The sequence below is a fragment of the Mobula hypostoma genome, chromosome 4 (assembly GCF_963921235.1).
Source record: "Mobula hypostoma chromosome 4, sMobHyp1.1, whole genome shotgun sequence".
NCBI lineage: Eukaryota > Metazoa > Chordata > Chondrichthyes > Myliobatiformes > Myliobatidae > Mobula > Mobula hypostoma.
In genome coordinates this window covers 167268917-167274916 of record NC_086100.1, presented here as the reverse complement: position 1 = coordinate 167274916, position 6000 = coordinate 167268917, and the positions used below count along the sequence as shown (strand labels likewise).

At 43.0% G+C, this 6000-nt stretch overlaps 1 protein-coding gene across 1 annotated transcript in view; it reads left to right on the top strand.

The window, feature by feature from the left end:
* Positions 1 to 464: 464 nt before the first annotated feature.
* abcg2a (ATP-binding cassette, sub-family G (WHITE), member 2a) overlaps positions 465 to 6000 on the top strand; it is a 99214-nt gene continuing 93678 nt past the window's right edge. Inside the window, exon 1 of the mRNA XM_063046916.1 lies at positions 465 to 620. The gene's annotated coding sequence lies outside the window, so the exon portion shown is untranslated. The remainder of the gene's footprint in view (positions 621 to 6000) is intronic.

Here is a 6000-nt window from a genome sequence, read left to right as displayed (position 1 = left end):
TGCTGTCAGTGAGTGTGAGCTCACACCTAGTCTGTGATTAACATAGAACATTACGGCACAGTACAGGCCCTCTGGCCCACTATGTTGTAACCACCTTCTGACCTACTGTAAAATCAATCTCACCTTTCCCTCCTACATAGCCCTCCATTTTCCTATCACTTGTGTGTCAAAGTTTGCATTCACACTGTGGATTTGATGGGGGTGAACTCACACTGGATGAATGTGTGTTCAAACTGGGTTTGGTGAATGAGTGTGAGCTCACACTGGGTAAGTATGAGTTCACATCGGGTCTGTGAGTTTGCCGAATCAGTGTGCCTTTGGTTGCGAGCTCACACCGGGCCTGAGCGAGTTCAGACCACTTTGGTTGAGGTGAGCGTGAGTTCACGCTGAGTCCGGGTGAGAGTGCGTGCAAGCCAGCGAGCGAGTTCCAGAGGAAGAGGCGGCGCCGCGGACGGCGGGGCGGCGCTTCCCCGAGTCTGGGACAGCGTTCTCTCGATGCCCTATCAGTCCCATGCCGGAGTGGGAACGGGGCAGCGAGGGCGGAAAGCGGATAAAGTCCTTGGGGGATCTGAGTGCGGCCGGGGCTGCTAAGACTGAGGCCTGAGCATTGCTACTGACAGGTGAGCGAGAGAAAAACGTTACGGTAATTCGGGGAAGGCAAATTGATGCGTTTTAAGGAAAAAAAAGAGACAGAGGGAGCAATCCCGTTATTAGGGCGTAAATGAGCTCAGTACAGTACCTTACTGGAGGAAGCGTGAGAGAAATTACTGCAACTCCGGGAGAGTGAGAGAGATTGATGCAACAGTGAGGAAGCGGGAGCGGGACTAATGCATCCACTGGGATAACAGGAGTGGAACGCTGAGGAGAAAGATATAAATGCATCACTAGGGTATATTAATGCAATACAGAAGGAGACCCTAATGCATCACGTTAATGCAATACTAATGTGTGAAGTATCAAAGGCGGAGGGGTATGGGTGAAGGGTAATGTTACTGAGCTAAATGGCCTGAGCTTTGCTGTTTAGATTCTGTGTTTTGGGAGCTGGTCATTGCATGCTGCACAAACCTCAGTGGCCAATTTGCACACAGTTTTGTTGGGCGGGGTGGGGGGGGGGTGCGGATATCTGCGATCTTCACTGAAGTAGTTTTGCTTAGTGAATAATCTGAATTACAGAGCTAAGTTTATCTATGTGAGTGACGATCTTCACCTGGTGAATCAGATGTTAAAAATAGACTTATCAGAAACAATCATGCATAATTTCTGTATTATGTAACTTTTACATTTCGGGGGATGGTGTCACTGGATAGTTCTCTGGCACCCAGGCTAGAAGGCTGGGAGGCCGAGTGGGATTTTCAAAGACTAAAATTATTGAATGGTCTCAGCAAAGGAGGCCATTTGGCCCATCACGTTCATGCTGGCTTTTTACTGCAGCAACAAAATGTAGGCCGACAGTGCAGTACCACACTGAGGGCGTGCTGCTCGGTTGGATGAAGCAATAAGCAGAGGTCCCAGTTTACTCCATCCCACGGTTTGACTTTTCAAGCTCCAGGGATGTTGGTGTTGCTGAGTATGTCGTGTTCCTCTAGTGAGTTTTCTTATTTGAACTTATTCAGTCAGTTCTGTGTCATTGCAGTGCCGAAATTTACAAACAAATTATGTTCACTTTATTAAGTGTATTTAACAAAGAGCAGTTCCTTAAGGACATTATAGCCGGGGGTGGTAACGGGGGCAATCTCCCACTACCTATTAAGTGCCCCCAATGACCTCCGCCTCAAATAACCTCTGACAACAAAGTCCAGTTCCTGGCCTTCACGTGTGGTTGAACTACTAATCCCAGTGGAACCGTTTCTCCTGAGAGGAGAAGGGGCGAGGCTGGGTTACTGGCATCTTAAAACCAGTCGCTTTGGGCAGATGGGGCTCATGGGCCGCGGTTGGCAGCTCATCGAGGAGAAGGAAAACTCTGATCTCAAACCTCTGCTGCCTCGCGGCTATGCCCATTCATAGGAAGACTTTGGTAGTAAAACCGAGGAATAACCTGGAGCTGGAGTCCCTAAGGCAGTGCTACATTGAGTTCAATGCTGACTGACAACTCCTGCGACGCTGCTGGTACCAAACTGTATCGGTCTCTGCCATTCCTTTTAGATTCATCAGATGTGCGGAGAGGGGATTTATCAGATCTGCTATATGGGCAGCAGCTCGTTCTCCATATTGTACTGGCCTGGCTTGTGTATCTAGACAGCTAGGACGCAGTATCATCATCCATGGTTGACCCTGACCAACGGAGGCCTCATCCCCATAACAAGGAGCTCTGGAAATTACGATGTGTAAATCTTCGCCATTCTCCCTCACTCATGCAGGACAGGTTTGCAACCTGATCCAAATCTCTGTGAGTTATCTTCATGATTTAACTCCCTTATCCCAGCTGCACTGCATTGCATTCCTCTCAGGCTGATCTCGCCTTCCTGACTTCTGCCTATAGAAAAGGCTTTTAACAATTCTGCATTTAGTATCTAGTAAGATCTTTCAGAATCACAATTTTCATCACTCCCTTTCTGGGCTGAGTTATTTCACACACACACACACACCTACTTTTGCATTAATCCATGTTAAAGTTATTATTCTGTTATTCTCTCACACTGACACCCTCCCTAGGAGAGCGCACATCTCCGCTTAATGGAACTGAAGTAATTTGTCTGTCTCCTTTGAGCCTTTGTGTTGGGCACGTGGCCAAGTCGTTAAGGCATTCGTCTAGTGATCTGAAGGTCGCTAGTTCGAGCCTCAGCTGTGGCAGCGTGTTTGCGTCCTTGAGCAAGGCTCTTAACCACACATTGCTCTCGTGTCTGTGTGAGGAGTGGCGCCCCACACAGACTTCCAACTTGCACCTTGTAAGGCCCAACGCAGGCCTCTCATGGTCTGAATCGACGTTCCCCCTCTTTGAGCCTAGCTAATTTTTAATCAGTCCACCATGAAAGACGTCCTATCGGGATGCATTATGAATTGCTCTGCCTGTGACCAAAAGAAACTGCACAGAATTTGGATGCAGCTCAGCACACCACAGACACCAGTGTCTCATTCAGTTGACTCCGTCTACACTTCTCGTTACCTCAGTAAAACAGCCAGCAGAATCAAAGATCTCACTCACAACAAACATTCGCTCGCTCTTTCCCTTCCATTGGGCAGGTAATCAAAAGCCTGAAAGCACATACCACCAAGTTCAAGGAAGCTTTCTATCCTGCTGTTGTAAGACTATGTAATAACATCACAAAGTTATTATGACTTTGCATCCTACTCTCTATCTGTACTGTACTTTGCTTATTTACTTATTTACAGGATGTGGCTGTCACCAGCTAAGCCAGCATTTATTGCCTATCCCTAGTTGCCCTTGAGAAGGTGGTGATAAGCTGCCGCCTTGAACTGCTGCTGTCCCTGAGGTGTAGGTACACCCACAGTACTGTTAAGGAATTCCATGATTTTGACCCAGCGACAGTGAAGGAATGGCAATATGCTTCCAAGTCAAGATGGTGTGTGACTTAGAGGAGGATTCCCAAGTGGTGGTGTTCCCAGGTATCTGCTGTTCTTGTCCTTCTAGATCAGGGGTGGCCAACCTTTTACATTCCATGCATCAATTTTTTTCACACACGAGATCAGATGCGCCATACAACTCTTGTACCCCTATTCAATTCTTGTAAAATTATGTTAATATAGACATACTTAGCATTTTTACATGATATATTGATTTAATATAAAAACAAGATAAACATTACTTACCTTAATGAGACTTCTGAATCTGTTTTGATTTCGCCAAGATTTTAATGTTTGGAGTTAAATTAGTTACTGAGAGCAGCAGAGAATTCTTCAAATTTGAATTAGTCAATCGCGACCTCGTTTTGTTTTTAATTAATTTCATGGCTGAAAATGCTTGTTCACATCTGTACGTCATTCCGAAACGACAGATGTAACTCTGGGCAAATTTTCTTAGTTCTGGAAAATGTTCACAGGGTAATGATCGCCAGAAATTAATCATGTCAGAAGCATTTGGGACTGAGGGAAGCTCATCAAATTTCATGTTCAATAATGAATTTGTTTTCAAGTCAATAAGTTCCATTTGTATGTTACTAGGCACCTTCATGATTTTTTGTTCACTAAGTGAAAATGGGTTTATAAATGCAAGTATGCAATCTTCTTTAGCAAAATCATGAAAACGACTTTCAAATGACTTGCAATAACCTGATTTTTTCAATATATTTTGTAAAATTACCATTATCTTCAGCACATTCACTCTGCTCTTTTAAGTGCGGAAACTGGCTCAAATCCTCATTTTCTAACTGAGAGGTGAACAGTTTTAACTTCATCCTGAATGCATTGATATCATTTACTAAGCTAGGAAACAATTTGTTCTTGCTCTGGAGTTTCAAATTTAGATCATTGAGATGGCTTGTAAAATCAACTAAAAATGCTAAATTAAATAGCCAATTGTTATCACATAAAAGGGCTCTTTCCTCAGGCAGCTCATTTTTCTCTTCCAGAAAATTATGAACAGTATTTTTCAGTTTCCAAAATCTACTCAGTATCTGTCTTCTAGAAAGCCAGCTCACCTCACAATGAAGGACGAGATCACCATATTCCAAATCTAACATTTCACAATATTCTCTGAATTCTCGTCTGTTTAATCCTCTTGCTATAATTTTATTTACGCATTTCACCACCAGTAACATAACATGCTGCAAATTTAAAGTCTTTCCACACAGTGACACTTGGTGTATAATGCAGTGATATTTTAGTAGAGGACGACCTAAAAAGTTCTCAAGCAAAGCTGTAGTCCTAGCGGTTTTACCTATCATTGACGGTGCTCTGTCAGTACAAACACCGATGTTTACTAGAATCTAGTTGTAGATTTTCTAGGCATGATTTTACTTTGTCAAATATGTCTGATCCTCCCGTTTATCCATGAAGCAACTCAAGACTGATAAGTTCTTCAAAGACGCTAAAATTATCAATTCCTCTTATAAAAGTGCTTAACTGGGCTACATCACGTATGTCAGCAGATTCGTCCAAAGCTAAAGAAGAGAAAGTACAAGCATGGACAAGGCCTTTCAGTTGTTCAGATACATCATGCCAGAGTTCTTTGGTGCGTCTCGTAACTGTTTGCTTTGACAGAGCAATTTCGTCTACTTTCCTTTTGATATTTTTATCACCAAGACATTTTGCAAATATTTGGAGACAAGGCTTAACAATTTTTTCTCCATCAGAGAAAGACTTCTGTTTTTTGGCCAGCGCTAGCTAAAGCAATTTCATAGGATGCTTCTGTCATCGCCAAACTTTTACTATCACTTTCTGCTTTTCTTTTGCTCATTTTCTTTTGCACTGTGATGGGTAACTGAATGTAAAGACAAGGCTTAATTTTCAAAAAAGTACAAAACTGCAAATGTTCACAAAAGACGAACAAAGCACAACTCGGTAGCGCACGAGCATTGATTGTAAACTGACTGGCAAAAACCTACGACGTACTGCAGGTGCAGACGCCTGGTGCCTCAGGATCAAGCAAATATCAAACGTGTATTGAACAGTTATGGTATGACTGTAGAACAAAAGTCCTTCTTTCCTAGTTTGACTCATTGAGCATTTTTTTTATTGAGAACAGATTAATGTGAAAGAAGATAACATTTGCCAAAAGGTGTGCACGAAATAATAAAATGGCTAAAAATAATTGCTAAGTTTTAGATTTATTCTCAGTAAAACCCATTTCTAGCTCTAAGCTACTTGAGTCCCTGTTATAGATTTTTTTTCTACAAATCAGTTTTTGGTTAATACTTTTTGCATGAGTAGACTTACTTTTTTATTATTATCACTGGGGTGCAATGCGCCATTTCTAATCATCCAATGCACCACAGTTGCCCATCCCTGTTCTAGGTGGTACTGGTCGTGGGTCTGGAAGATGCTGCCTTAGGAACTTTGGTGTGTTGTTGCAGTGCATCTTGCGGATAGTACACACTGCTGCAA